Below are 16,052 nucleotides of genomic sequence, written 5' to 3'. Positions count from 1 at the left end.
CTTGAGATCAATTAATATTTCTCTTTGAAGTTTTAAATATGGCAGTTTTAATTTTCTCTTCTCCAGAATTTGTGTTTTGATCTTTCTTGTCACTCTAGTAACTTTTTGTAGTCAGGATCTTTTTCTGTTTGTTCATTTTTCCATCCTGTTTGTTGACTTTTATCTCTATGCTAAAGTGGGACTCTGCATCTAGAGTGGATGGAGCACTGTCCCTATTGTCAGGGTTTTGTGCAGCTGTTTTCAGGAATAATTCTGGAGGCTTGTAAATTTTAGTTCTTCCAAGGTGCTATTATTTAGGGAGAGCTGTTTTACACAATCACTCTTTTCTATCCTGAATCTGTGAGGAGTGTCACTATTTTCTTGTGGTTGTAAGATCTGATGTGCTGCTGTTTCTCCCCTCCCTGGGATTGAGACTCACAACTGTGACCCAGATCTAAGTATGAACAATGCAGCAGAGTCCTTTGCCTGGTGCCAGCAAAGGCTGTGGACTGTTTGTGGGCTGAGAAGAAAGAAAACTGCCATTATTGTCAATGATTTATTTGCCCCTGAGTCTGACTGCTGGCTTGTTGGGGTGGCCTGCATTTGACTACTTCATTCTCACCCTGCTGCAACTGCCCTTTCTTGCCAATCTTCTAAGTTGTCTTTGTCTGGAAAATTGTTTCACTCTCTTATGGATTCTGCTACCCCAGAATTTGTTTTTGGGAATCATTATAAATTATTTGGAAGTGTCTGGGGCAGAGGAGGAGAAGCCCAAGACCAGTCCCTTCCTTTTTTCTGCTACCTTGGCTCTGTCTGTAGGGTATCCTCCTATCTTCCCCCACCCTCAGTAATTTTTGATGCTGGCCATGGTCTTCTTTAATTTACTGATCTCTCAAGTTTTACTTCATGAATTGGGGCTTTATGGGAATGACCAAGCTCTGTTCTCTGCTATATTTTTTGATTGAAACCGCATGTGATGCTTAGACCTCCCAAGGAAGTCATCTGGGTTTCTCTGCTGACTACCAGTTGCTCCCAATCCTACTCTTCCTTCATCTCTTCGGGGTCCTCTTAGGTATCTTTAGACTCTTTCAAACTTGAAGTCCCAGGGCTTAGACTTTTATGGTACAGTGCTGGTGCCTGATCCTGGGGCTTCTCTGTTCCTACCTGAGTTTTTGTATTTGTTGTTGTTTGTTTTGTTTCTACCTATTTGAGTCTCTTCTAGACCCCTGAATCTTCTGTTCTTGTTGTTTCTGAATAGATTCTTGGAGATTAGTAGTGTCTAGTATCTGTTCAAGCTGTTGCTCATTTGCTTTCCTTTTTTGTCTGTGTATTCCTGACTGATTTATTAATGCAGTTTTAGAGTGGAAAATACCAGTCTTATTTTTTAATTGAGTTTCTTGATCATTATTCAGTCTAGTGTGAACTTCAGGGTATTGTTGGAGTTAAATATGTGGGAATTATAAACTTGTTTCCTATTCAGGCTGCCATCTTGGCAGGAAATTTCAAACCAGTTTTCTATCACGTTGCTTTCCAGTCTTTTTGATAATTCTCATATCTCTTTCAGTAATTTGTGTTCTTTGTGTTATTGGATGATAGGTATTTGTAGAGTTATTTCTATTATTTAATCTTTTTAAAAAAATTTTCTGATGTACTTTTTAGTTTATAAAAACTGGCTATCAGCTTTGATTATTAATATTTCATCACATATTTTGAAATATAGTGAAACATTTCAGGGAATATGTTCTTCCTAAAGGAGTAAAGAATATGTAAAATAGCTGGCATTTACATGGAACTTTATTATAAAATGTTTTACATATTTTGCAGATGAGAGGAAAATAGGATATATAGAAATATATTTACATTTATATCTCTGTCATCATTTGTCCCTTTTTTTTTTCGGTTTTATGGGTTTTTTTGCAAGATAATATGTTCTTTTCATTTATGATACACTGTTGCATATTTACATCTTTTCTAACCTTCCTATATTTAACCATAGTTTATCATTAAACAAGAGATTTGTTTACAAAATGAACCTTTAGGGTGACTGAATAAAGTTATGGTAATTGAATGTAATAGAATATTATTCTAAGAAATGATTAGCAGGCTGATTTCAGAAAAACCTGAAAAGACTTACATGAACTGATGCTAAGTGAAGTGAGCAAAGCCAGAAGAACATTGGATATAGTAACAACAAAATTATCTGGTAGTAATTTTGATGGATTTGGCTTTGTGAAGCTTGCTTATTTATTTGAGAAAGCATGTATTCAGAAGCTGAAAATACATGGATTCACATCTTAGGAGACCCTCAATAGGACTTCCCACTGTTCCTGTTTTTGCAGCATTATATCTTTAAACTTAATATATTGCTGGTTTTGTAAGATTATCATTACTTTAAGGTTGGTGTCTCTTTTCTTTAGTTGTAGATCAGACAGAGACTTATAAAATCCCCTGTAATCTTCATTATCTGTATATTAGGTGGTGCAGTAGATGGTGTGCCAGGCCTGAAGTTAGGAAAACTCATCATCTTGAGTTCAAGTGTATGGCCTCAATCACTTAGTTAACAGCTGTGTGACTCTGGGTGAGTCACTTAACCCTGTTTGCCTCAGTTCCAAGATGAGCTGGGTAAGGTAATGGAAAACCATTCTAGTATCTCTGCCAAGAAAACCTCAAATAGTGTCATGAAAAGTCAGTCATGATTGAAAATGGCTAAATAAATTTATAAGCTAAAAGCTAGAGAACATTATGAAAGGCAAAATGGACAACTTTAATTACATTAAATTAAAAAGATTTTGCACAAACGAAACCAACAAGATTAAAAGGGAAGTACAAAGCTGGAAAAAATCTTAACAAAATATTTACAGAAAAAATCTGATAAAGGTCTCATTTCTAAAATAATGTAAGGAACTGGGTCAAATTCATAAGAATACAAGTCATTCCCCAATTGATAAATGATCAAAGGATATCAAGAGACAATTTTCAGATGAAGAAATTAAAGCCATCTATAGCCATATGGAAAAATGCTCAGATTGTCTAAAATGACAGGAAAAAAAAATAATGATAACTCTTGGAGGGTATGTGGGAAAACTGGGACACTAATGCATTGTGGGTAGAGTTGTGAAATGCTCCAACTATTGTGAAGAGCAATCTAGAACAATGCCCAAAGGACTATAAAACTGTGCATACCCTTTGACTCAGCTGTGCCATTATTATGTTTATATCCCAAGGAAATCCCAAAGGAGGGAAAAAGACCCATATGTGCAAAAAATGTTTGTAATAGCTCTTTTTGTAGTAGCAAAGAATTGAAAAATAAGTAGATACCCATCAATTTAGGAATGAATGAATAAGCACTGTGGTATATGAAGTTAATGGAATATTATTGTTTTATTAAAAATGACTAACAAGTTGATTTTAGGAAGACCTAGAAAGATTAACATGAACTGATGCTGAGCAAAACAAACAGAACCAGGAATACATTGTATACAATAACAGCAAGAATGTGTGATTATCAACTGTGAAAGACTAGTTTCTTCTCCAAAGTGATCCAAAGCAATTCCAGTAAACTGGATGGAAAATGCATCTGTATCCAAAAAAAGAACTATGGATATTGAATATAAATCAATGTATGCTATTTTCATTTCATTTTTCATTTTTTCTCCCCTTTTCTGATTTTTCTCTCCCCACATAATTCATAAAGCAATGTGCATTGAAATAAATAATAATAAAAAGATAACAAAGCAAAGTTCTAGTTTTTACTCAAATTAATTATAAGAAAGTATTTTTGCATAATTTTGCCAAGGAAAGCCTAGATTTAACTTAGAGGCCAAGAGGCAGAATATAAAAGGTGCTAGTAAAGAGGTTAGTTAATAAAAGTGCATGTTCGTTTCATGCTTAAGCCACTTCAATCACAGGGTGTCAAAAAAGTTTTAAGCAATAAAGAATTTTAGGACATCCTGTATAAGAGTTTTCAGCCACTTTTGTACTTTTGTCTCCTTTCGAAAAAGGAAAGAGAATAACAGGAATGCTATGGCTTTAGTGGTACCTGAATAGGAAACAGTTAGACAACTCTTGAATATTGTATTCTTCCAACAAGGAAAATATAACAGAAATATAAAGTACAAATTGTTCAACAAGTAAGATAAGAGTGATTCATCAGTAAGCGGTTATTTCTTGTATGCCAAAGAGACTTTTGATTTTTTTTTCTTAGAAAATGCAGAAACTCAAGCACTTCTTGAACCTGATTATTTTAAAATGACAGAAGGTTCATTATTGCTGCTATCATATATATGCCCTGAGGTTCCAAAAAAGATAAATTAAAACAATGATGATAATATTAAGGAATGGTGGAGCAACAAAGAGCACATGACCTTGGATAAGATTTTTTGTTCAAAAAAGCTGCCATTTGTTTTCTTATTCAGTCATAAACAATTTTGCCTAATAAACGATTTTTGCAAGCCTGAAAATAAACTTTTTATCATCCTGTTGCTTTCCACTTTAAGCTGTAAAGTCTTAATTAGTGGTGGTTGTCCTTTGTTCTTGAATGGGACCAAAATGATATCTCTATTGCTTCATATAAAGTCTTGCAGTTAGGTATGTGAAAGAATTGATGAAGAGCAGAGGAAGCAGAATCAATGTGTAAGTAAGCATTGCTACAATAATGTGTAAGAAACAACACTTAGAAGCATCAGAATACTGAATAATGTAGTGTTGCATTATGACTTTAGATACAGATAATCTAATATTGGTAAAATATAATAATAGTAATACATAATTCTCCTCTCAGTAAAGAGGTGGTAGATTAGAGGTGGTGATAGAATATGACTTGGCTTGGTAATTGTATTGGTTTATTTTGCTTAACTAACTATATTTATGTGTTACAAAGAAGGGCTTTACTGGGGAAAATTATTAGGAAATGATAGCAATAAAACATTTTACTTTTAATTTAATTATGTGAGAATCAGCATTTAAAAATATATGGATCTTTGTTTGAAAACACAGTCAGAACTAAATTTCATATACCAATTGATCTGCCACTTAAGATTGTCTCTAGTAATTGGACCATAATGTAAACTCTGGAATGATAGATTTACAAGAGTAATCAGCAGCTAAAAAACAAATTTAAAAAATGACAGAGTAACTATAGCTTGACAATGCTTATTTTTAAAAATTAGATATTATTTTGTTTTTTTAAATGACTATATGTATACTTAATAATCTTCCTTCATCAGAAGAATAGAAAATCCTTCTATTGCTTTGGACATTGTTCCCAAAAGACCAGTGCTTTTGGACCGTCACCTTTCTTCTGGGGAAATTAATTCCAGATAACTTATGTTGAAATATTCTCTACATACTACACTGTCTCATTGTTTAAATGTGGCTGTTTTTGTTGTTGTTGCTGTTGTTGTTGTTATTGTTTTTGGTATTTTATAGAGGAATGGAAGGTTTCTTCAAGACACTAAAGATCCCAAATTATTTAATCCTTTATTACAAATTAAAGTAAGAAACATTAATTGCATGTGACATTGAAAGGAGGATATATCACTACAGTGCTAAATAGCATATAGCCTCTTGATATAGTCCACCACATATAATGCCTGCTGAAGTTTTCAAATGGCTTTAGAACCTATATGAAATCAAATGTAATTGTTTACTCTAACAGGAGATGCTATCTTGATGATTTTGGCATGATTTAATAGCTAATGTCAGTGAATAGACATTTATTAAACACCTCCTATGTATAAGGCACTGTTCCGAGTGCTGAGAAGACAAAACAAAAGTTGAGCATTCAGAAACTAATTTTTAGTCAAAGCTTCATTGGTGTAATGTCTGACAGTTTTAACTTATTATTCTTGGGCTGTTCTACCACCTAGCCTCAAAATGTAATGCTTTTCCTTTTTATATACTGTGGATTGACAGAACTTGCTCATGTTTTCTTAAAACTATGATCTAAGCATGGAACAACAAAAACAAGAAACATGTAACTAACCTTCATAGAAATGCCATAATGTAGTATGAAGGGCTGGAAGTGCTAGGGAACCATTAAAGTTTAGCGAATGATGGGGGGGAATGACATGGCCCAGACCTGTAAAATGTGCAAAGTTTGACAAAACTGTCACTTTGACAATTAACTTAAGGTAACATAATTTATATTAGCTATTCCCCAAATATATGAATAATTAGTTTTCAGTTTTTGCTGTTAGAAAAAAAGCTGTTATAAATATTTTTGTACTTATGGGTCTTCTTTCTCTCTTTTAGGAAAGTATCCTCTTAATACCTATCTCTGCTTCAAAGAGTATACAATTTAGTGTATAACGTAGTGTTTTATATATTAGTAAAGTAACAAAGTACTAATTATTGAATAATTTCATTGGGAAAGACCTCCAAAGGTAATTTTTTAAAGTTAAAATGTGAACTTTAAAAGTACCAAAATAAAGCAATATTTCATATAATAGAACACAAAGAAATTGTACATAAAAGTGAAGAAAGCTATTGTGTTTAGCTTGCTTTTCTTTTAATTTGTATCATAAATTCAATATTTGAAGTTAAAAGTTTCTTGTCATTTACTTATGGCCTTTTTTGTTTTTTTTTTTAAATGTTTCAGTGGCCCCTCTCTCTCTCTCTCTCTTTTTTTTTTTCTTTTTAACAGCCCTCTCCATTTTTCATCAGTTCTAACAGGTATTCCCAATGTTTTTCTGAAATTGTTTGTTATTTTTACATCATATTTTAATAGTATTCTATAACATTTCTATGTTATCATTTATTCAGCCAGTCCCCCGGTAGAAGGGCACTTCTCTTAGTTTCCATTTATTTGCCACTACAAAAGCAGCTGCTATAACTATTTTTGTACATATGCATTTTTTCCATTTTCCTTAATTTTTGTGGTGTGTGTGTGCGTGTGCGTGCGTGTGTGTGTGTGTACGTGTACTTAGTGGTGGTAAATTAGCTAGGTGGAGAGTGTGTCAGGCCTAAAGTCAGGGAGCTCATCTCCCAGAATTCAAATGTAGGCTTAGGCACTTAATGTCTCTGAAATCTGAACAAATCACTCAACTCTATTCCTCAATTCCCATATTTTTGCTTAGAAAACCCCAAGTGGTGTCATGAAAATTTGGACACAAATGAAATGACTGAATAACCATCACCACCTAGTAATGCTACTGAGTCAAGAAGAGAAATTTTAATTTAGTAACTTTATGGTTATACTTTCAAATTTCTTTCTAAGGTGGCTGTACCAATCCAGCAACAATGCATCAATGTGTGCCTATTTTCTTCCATCCCTGTAACAATTGTAATTTTCTTGTCTTCTTTGCCAATCTGATGAATGTAAAATTTAACTTCAGAGTTAATTTGAATTTCTATAATTATTTGTGATTTGACCAGAATTTAATATAATTGTTGATAGCTTGGATTTTTAACTTTGACAACTGCCTGTTCATATCCTCTGACTGCTTGCTTATATGTTGAATAATAATTCTTGTTCTTATCAATTTACCTCAGTTCATTATGTATTTTAATTATGAGACCTTTTACAGAATAAGAATTATCCATTTTATTTTCTGTGATTCTTTCTCTTATTGGTTATGAATTCTTCCTCTATCCATAGATCTGAAATGTACTTTGTTCTTTGCCACTATAATTCTTTATGAAGCAACTTAAATTACATCTATTTGTTTCTTATTTTGTTATATAATGCAAGATATTGATCCCACAGCTAATTTATCAGATTGCTTGTTTTTCCAGTAGTTTTGTTGAAGAATGAGTTCTTAGCTTAGTCATTTAAATTTGTGGATTCATGAAACACTATTCTGCAGTATTTGGTTAGGTCTATATCTTATATACCAAATATTTTCCAATGATCTACCTCTCTATTTTTTATTAAACTAGTCCGTTGTTTTTTTTTTTAAACGATTACTCTGGGGAGCAACTAGGTGGCACAGTGGATAGAGTACCAGCCCTGAAGTCAGGAAGACCTGCATTCAAATGTGGTCCCAGACACTTAAACACTTCTTAGCTATTTGTGACCCTGGGCAAGTCACTCAACCCCAATCGCCTCAGCTGAAAAAAAAAAAAAAAAGATTAGCATGTTGCAATATTGTTTGAAATGTTACAACTTGGCCTTCTTATTTTCCGTTTTTATTATTTTTCTTGGTTATTTATTTGGCTTTTATCTAGTTGGTACAGAATCTGAGCTAAAGCTTTGTCAAGTTTTGCACATATAGCATGTTTTGTTTTAAAATATTTTTAGTGATCAATTTTACATTACAAATTTTGTGCATTTTTAATAAATTTGACTAACAAGAAGGTATTCTTAATGTCCAAGTTAAATCTTTTTTTATCATTTTATTCTTCATTGGGTAGAAACCTATATTTCTCATAAATTCAGTCATTTATTTTGTAGTATTTTCAAGGAAAATCAAGGAAGACCATTCAGTTTTCCTTACATAAAAATTTCATATCACTTACATAAGAACTATTAGTGTACCCAAAATATAGTTGTTAAAATTATCAAAAATTTTGTTAAGTTTATCAGCAGTAATAACTTAGTAATAAGTGATTTTCATTATATTTTGATGTTTAGAGCTGTTATAGCATTTATATATAGATAAGATTTTTTAATCTTTGTAAACATTATTTTAAAAACCTTGCTTTTTCATTGTACAACCATAACCCATTTAAAGATATTTTGGAATAAAAATTAATTTTTATACAAATAAACAACTTAATTGGAGATAAATTTTTTTAAGTGTTAGGAATGGTTACCTTTGCAGCAATTGAATAAAAACCTAATTTATCACATGTAGCTTCATAATATATACAGAGAAACGAGAGAGAATTTATATTTTGCTTGCAATGTGTCATCATGGTTTTCTTTGTCACCTTTCTGAAATGTATCTTTTATATATTTTCAGTGTTTCAGTTGAGAGACTGGGTCATACATAGGTTTTTGGACTTAAACCTACACAGTTATTTTTTTCCTTGTCAGTAATCATAGTGCAGAGCCACAAAGCTTTAGGTTTTTATTACTTTCCATTTTTATTTCTTAGAACTCTAATATATGTAATTTTTTCCCCTTGAAAATCCTTTCTTAGAACTCTAGCCTTAGGTTTCATTAGATAAGGACCTTAAAATTTTTAGAGGTAGTATGATATAGAGTTTAAAAAAAAAATCCTGAGAATAAAATCAGAAGATTGTGGGTATGGATATGCATTTATGTGCCCATCTTGGCTTTCCCGTTTCTTGCCATATGTTCTTGGTCAAGCTACTAAATCCTTTTGAGTCTGTTCATTTTAAAAATAATACTTGTCTTATTTAACTCACAGGTTCTTTTAAAGCTCAAATGAGATAAAGAAATGAAAATATCTTTTAAACTGTTTATACCAGTGCTCTGTACTTTACATTAAGTATTGCTTAATGTATCTTTTAAATAATTTTAAAGCAGTTTTTTCTGACCTTAATAAACTTCAACTAAAATGAGCATTTTGATGTACAGAGTAAAAACAGAAAAAGGATTGTACTTCATACTTTGAATCACTATTATGTATACCTTACTATTGTTTATATGTATATAAAAAGTTCATTGTGTAAATTTGTTTTCTTGCTTAAATGTAATTACTTCTGGCAAAAGTACTATTTTTACCTGTTATGCTTTCTTAATTGATTTGAGAAAATTTGTTATTTAATATTAACAACATTTAATTTTAGTTTTATTCACTAGTATTCATTGTATTGTCACTCCCATTTTATTTTTAAAAATATACTTAGATTAATATATTTTCTTTTGTATGCTACCTCCATGTCCCAGTTATGTGGCTGGTAGTAGACACCAGATGATGGTAGGCACCAAATGTCATTGGATCATGTGAAGAATTCACAATGGCCTTTCATATGGTAGGTTTATTTAGGGAATAGATTACAAATAAAATGAAAGATACAGTAGACACCAGGAATGGTAAATATGAAAAAGTTGGGAGAGCATGGGGGGGGGGGGGGAAGGAAGAGAGTGTCTTTGTTTCAGGGAGAAATTTAGGACTATTTAAAGGAGCTTTGCAATTTTTGCAATATTTTTATGTTGATATTCCCAAATCTACCTATGTTGTCTAAACCTCTCTACTGTCCTCCAAACTTGAATTTCCAACCACCTTTCTGAATTCCTTATTGTTCTCCCTAAAGCTTCTCCTCTGCCAAATTTCCTTATTACTATCAAACCTACAAATCTACTCCCTGGACCTGAGGCTGGAAATCTAAGAACACACTTGAGTCTTCAATTTCCTTCAACCCCATATCTGATCTGTTACCAAGATCTATTGATTTTACCTTTCTAACATATCTTGAATATGCCCATTTCCCTTCTCTGCCTCTATTCTGGTGATATAGGATTTCATCACCTCATGCCTGAACTACTGAAATAATCTATTTGTTAGTTGGTTTGCTACAAGACTCTCCCCCACTGTAGTCTAACTTTTAGTCATCTATCGAAATGTATAAATCCAACCAAATTATTCCCATTCTCTGTAAACTCTAATGACTTCCTATCATCTCCAGGATAAAATGTAAAATCTAATGTTTAATGTCCTTCATAAACCTAGCTTATCGCTCCCCACAACTTTCCAACCTTAAACCCAGTGAAATTGGCTCCTTTCTGTCCAATCCCACCCCCCAATCTCTTGGTTGTATACATTTTCTTTAATTGTTCCCTGTGCATGAAATGCTGTCTCTCCCTTATCTTTCCGTTCTGACTTCCCTGATCTTCTCTTCTTCAAATCCCAGCTAAAATCCCACCTTCTACAGGAAAGCATTTCCCAATCCTCCTTATTTCTGGTGCCTTCCCCTCTGTTAATTATTTCCTATTTTTCCTGTTTAAATATAAGCATCTGTACATATTTGTTTACTTGTCTCTTCCATTAAACTGTTGAGTTCCATAAGGGAAAGAACTGTCTTAGGTCTTTCTTTGATCTCTTAGAATATATATCTTATAGAAGTTTTACTGGGTCAGATAGCTATTCACAGTTTAGTAATATTTTGGGGGCATAATTCTAGAATGATTAAACCAGTTTGCATTTTCACCAACAGTACATTCACATATGTTATATATCTATTTTCTTGGGCCCTCTAGCATTTTTCATTTTTCTTTTTTATCAGCTTTACCAGTCAGATAGTTGTGAGGTTGTACTTCAGTTATTTTAATTTTTATTTCTCTACTTATTAATAATTTAGTTATTTTTTTTAAATGACTATTGATAGGTTCTAATTTTTTCTTTTGAAAAAAATGGCTGTTCATCTCCTTGAATCATTTCTCAATTGGGGAATGGCCCTTATTCTTGTGAATTTGAATGAGTTTCTGGTATATCTTAGAAATTGAACCTTTTGCTATAAAGTTTTCTGCTTTTAAAATTTTAGGTAAATAGGTTTTGCTTCTGAACACCATAAAGTAAGGAATTAACATTATAAAGTAAGGAATAGGTAAAAACTGCAAAGATTGTAAAGGAGCATTATTAAATGTTCAGTCAGTCTTACTGCATTACAGCATTAAGTACTTGCTGTGTGCCTAATGCTGTACTCAGGATTTAAACAAAAATCAATTAGTCTTTGCCGTCAAGGAGCTTGTGTTCCAAAAAGCATAATAGCTATTTATAAGATATGGATAATGTAGATACAAGCCTGACAGAAACCTATGTACTATGAAAGTAATGAATAAAAATGGTCAGAATAAATATAATATTGACAATTAAAATAAGATGTCCCTTTAACTAGTTGGTTATGCTAAAATAATATATTTTAAGTTGTGAATCTAAAATTTTAATCCACAACACTTAAAAATATATTGAAATGAAGATCTAGCTAACTGGAAGGATTATGGTAATCTTTTATATCCTATACTTTATGCACAGTGACTTTCATATAGTGATTATTATTTGGTATCATAAGTTGAATTGATAAGTATATTGACGATCAACTAGTTCAGTTTCTTATTTTAAAGATGAAGATCTGAAAAGTTGAAGGGGTGACTTTTGACTTGCCTTCAGTCCCATGAAGAGTAAGTAGCAGAGCAGAGTTTATTCTATGCTCTGTGTGTCTAAGTTTACATGTATATCATTAGATAAACATATATAGTATCCTCTTTTTTTTTTTTAAGCTTATCAAAGATATGTTTCATTGATTGGGGGGAGGGAGTAGTTGAAGATGAAATATTCAAATATTTGAAGGAATTACCATGTCAAAAAGATTTTAGATTTATTCAATGTAGCAAAGACTTAATAAGATGGGAACTGCAGGGCAGCAGATCTTGACTTGTCATAAAGAAGAACTTCAGTGAAACTTATCATTTATTACTTTTTTATTATCTGCAAAGCACTTCCCCTCAATGGTAGAGATGCAGAGGTAAAAAGTTTTAGCTCCCCAAAAAATAAATACTGAGAGTGGTTGGATGGTGTTATAACATTTACCCAGATAAGTAAACACCATATATAGATACAGGTGATTCTTCGTAAGTTATATATATGAGATTGTTGATAGCTTCTAGATATATATTTATGTTGCCATTGATAGGTTGTGTGTGTATGTGTATGTTTGTATGTTAAAATCCCAAGTAATTTGTGTGGGGAGTAGAGAGTTTTAACAACTAGGTGGTAGGGTGGGTGGAAGTAGGTCAGAAAAGACAGCTTTGAAGGGCTGCTAGGGATTATAAGAGGAGAACAAGAGGGAAAGCATTCTAGGCAAGGGGGCCAACCTGTACAGATTAGTGGAGGTGGCAGATGGAACATCTTATGTGAAACAGAGTTCCTAAGGGACATTATCTTATCAGTCTGTAATCATAACTTGGAATCACATTTATATAACAAGTTAAAAATCTCAGCATCAGTGTGTTTATTTTATCTTAAGAATAGTAGTTCAGACTTGGGGTCCATGAGATTTTTATTTTATTTTCTCATACAGTTCTATTTCAATAGAATTCTTTCTTTTCTTTTTTTAAAGTACTGTGTATTTTATGCATTTTTAAAATATTCTGATAATGGGTTTGTTGACTTCATTAGATTGCCCATAGGGACAGTGGGGGTGGGGTGGGTAGGAAAGGTGAAGAACCCTTGTCCTAGAGACAAGTAGGAGCGTTGGAAATCAATAAGTGGGATGACATAGTCTGGATAACATGATTATTGGAGATTGGAATAATGAGAGTCTAGAAGTAGGAAAACTACTTCAGAAATTTTTCAGTGAAAGGTGATGAAAGCCTGAACTTGAGTGATGAATGGAAAGAAAGGGACCAATTTTGAGAAAGGTTGTGAAAGTAACATTAATAAGGCCTGGAAACTGATTTGATAGAAAGTGTGGGAAAATGAAAAGTTGAAGATGATCCTAAAGTTGAAAACCTGGATGGTTACAAAATTTAAAATGTGACAGGGGAGATTTGAGTAGAAAAATAATTGGTTCTCTTTTGGTTATGTTAAGATTGAGATGCCTGAAGGACTTGGTTTAAAGCGTAACACACAATTGATATAGAATTTTTGCTCTCATAAGGAGAGAATGGGGATGATGATGACTAACAATCAGAATTGTCTTAAAATGGAATAAATTGTTCTATGAGAATAATAAGTTCCTTATTATTGAAGATTGTTATTAGATGACAGTATTACTTATATTTAGTAAAAGGTTGGACGAAATTGCTTTAAGGATCTTTTTATGTATGAGATTTGAGTTTTTGAGAAATTTGAGATGTAATGAAGTCACAAATATACAGTTGTGTATGTTTTGTGTATTTATACACCCCTGATATATACACACACCCATTACTATTACTTGATACTATAGAGGAACAGTTTTCAACCTTTCTGGTCTCAGGACTCCTTAAATTTTTGAGTTCCCTGTAAAGAACTTTTGTTTATAGGTTATATGTGTTGATATTTACCATGTTAGAAATTTAAAATGTTAGTATTATGAAAGCAGTATTTAGCTTTGAGAAAGGATCTCAGAGACTCCCAAGAGTCCTGAAATCACAGGAAAAACTTTGTAGAAGATACAAAAGAATATGAGCAAGATTTTTGTCATCTAGAAACCTGTGACATTATTAGGGAAACAATTAAAGAAACTAATTAGAGAAAAAAATTGTATTAAATCCTGACTATAAAGGCAATAAAAAGTTCAGAAAAGGAAGAAATCACAGTGGGCTATAATAGATAGGGAAGACTTTAGAGAGAAATTGGGATTTGGAGAAAGAGGATGTGGAAGGAGAAGGAAGAGATAGCCAGCTGAAGCCAAGGCTGATAGTAAATGTGGGATACTGTGAGATCAGCCTAAAGATGAAAGTATATGTCATGTTATAGTGGGGAATAAGATCTTACCTCTCTCTCTCTCTCTCTTTTTTTTTTTTTTTTTTTTTTTGGCTTCTATGATCTTTGTACATGTCATTTAACTTCACTGGGTCCTAGTGAAGACCTCTGTCAGTAAAATGAGGGATTTGTTCTAGATGAATAAGATCCTTTATTGCTCTAGATCTATGCTTCTGTAAACTGAAGTTAGATTAGGATAGGGCTAGATTATAGACGGCTTTAAGACTATATCTGAATTTAGATTCAAGGTTGTAGGACAGTAATGTCGAATTTGAATAGAAACTGGAACCATTTATCCAAATATAAGAATCATTTTGGGACATTATGTTGAAAACTTTAATGTTTTCATATTGCCTATAATTTATTGTATTTTTATTTAGCAAATTTTTTTCAAATCTGATTTGAGTTGCCTTTTTGGACCACATATGACACCTATTGTAGGAAGCATGGAGTGGTTTAAGGTCCTTTGTCAAGGTCCTTTGGTCTTGAAAGTTATATTTAATAAAAGATTATTCTGCCATTATTATATAAACTGTTTGGAGGTAAAAGAGATTAATGATATTGTTATACATGTATTGTTTATAGTCTTATTTGTACATTATACACATTATACACACATAGGCACAACCATGCATACAATTCAGCATTTGAATGTAAACTTCTTGAAGGCAGGGACTATTAAACTTTTGTTTTTGTGTATCCAGCATACAACATGGAGCCTGACACATAATAGGCTTTTGATTAATATTGTTGATTTATTTGACTGATACCTTAACTGTAGATACTTTGTATCTCTTGTGTTTTTATTATAGTTGAGGTAGTATATATTAGTGAATAGAGTATTGACCGCAGATGTATTTGACCATACAAACAACTGTGTGTAAACAAGATCTATATAGGCTGAATTGGAATTTAACTGAAGAAAGGCTCTAGAAAAGCAGTTCTCAAAAGTGTGGTCCAGCTTTCATGGGATCATTCATTGACTTATTCTTGCTATCTCAAGAGTCATTAGTGATTTTTTTTCAGTTAGCATTTGTATCTTTATTCTATTTGGTTAATTCTACTTTTTAAGGAGTTTTTTCTTCAGTCAGTTATTTTCTTTTTCTAAGCTGTTGAATCTCTTCATGCAAACCTCTCGTTTCTATTCCCTTTTTTTTTTTTTTTTTTTTTTTTTTTTTTCTTCTACCTCTCTTACTTGCCTTTTAAAGGTACTTCCAAGAAGCCTCTGGACTTGAGACCAATTCATATCAGTCTTTGAAATTTCTTGTGTGGACATTTTGTTCTTGTCTGAGTTTGTATTTTCGTCTTCCCTGTCATTATAGTAACTTTCTGTGGTCAAGGTTCTTTTCTGTTTCTTGCTTATTTTTTTTCTTTTCTTTTCTTTTGTTATTTCCTGTTTTTTCCCCTTCCTTTTTTTTTTTTTTTTTTTTTTTTTTTAAAGTGGAGCTCTACTCCTGGAGTAATGGGGGCACTGTCCCAAGCTCCCCTATATAGCTCTGAGCCTAGGTGTTGGGCATATGGGCTCCTTGTGTTTATAACTTTGCCTGTTCTGTTCATAGTTTGCCTTTTGAGCTGCAACTGGAAGTTGTCTCATTGATTTGTTCCTTTACTGAGCCGGAACTGAGGGTTGTAGCTGCTAATTTGTTGTGATTAAGACTGTCATCTTGGCTTTCCCAAAGTCTGTCTGAGCTGAGCTGAACACCCTTTTCACCTCAGTGAGACTGACCTTTCTTGAAGTTTTTCCATTCTATCTTGAGC

The 16,052-nt window shown here is 32.6% G+C and overlaps 1 protein-coding gene across 5 annotated transcripts in view; it reads left to right on the top strand.

The window, feature by feature from the left end:
• Positions 1–16,052, top strand: part of ASH1L (ASH1 like histone lysine methyltransferase) — a 217,593-nt gene that overhangs the window by 28,907 nt on the left and 172,634 nt on the right. The window lies entirely within an intron of this gene.

This window comes from Sarcophilus harrisii, chromosome 4 (genome assembly GCF_902635505.1).
Source record: "Sarcophilus harrisii chromosome 4, mSarHar1.11, whole genome shotgun sequence".
Lineage (NCBI taxonomy): Eukaryota > Metazoa > Chordata > Mammalia > Dasyuromorphia > Dasyuridae > Sarcophilus > Sarcophilus harrisii.
The sequence above is the reverse complement of the archived record's forward strand: the minus strand, read 5'-3'. Positions and strand labels throughout refer to the sequence as shown.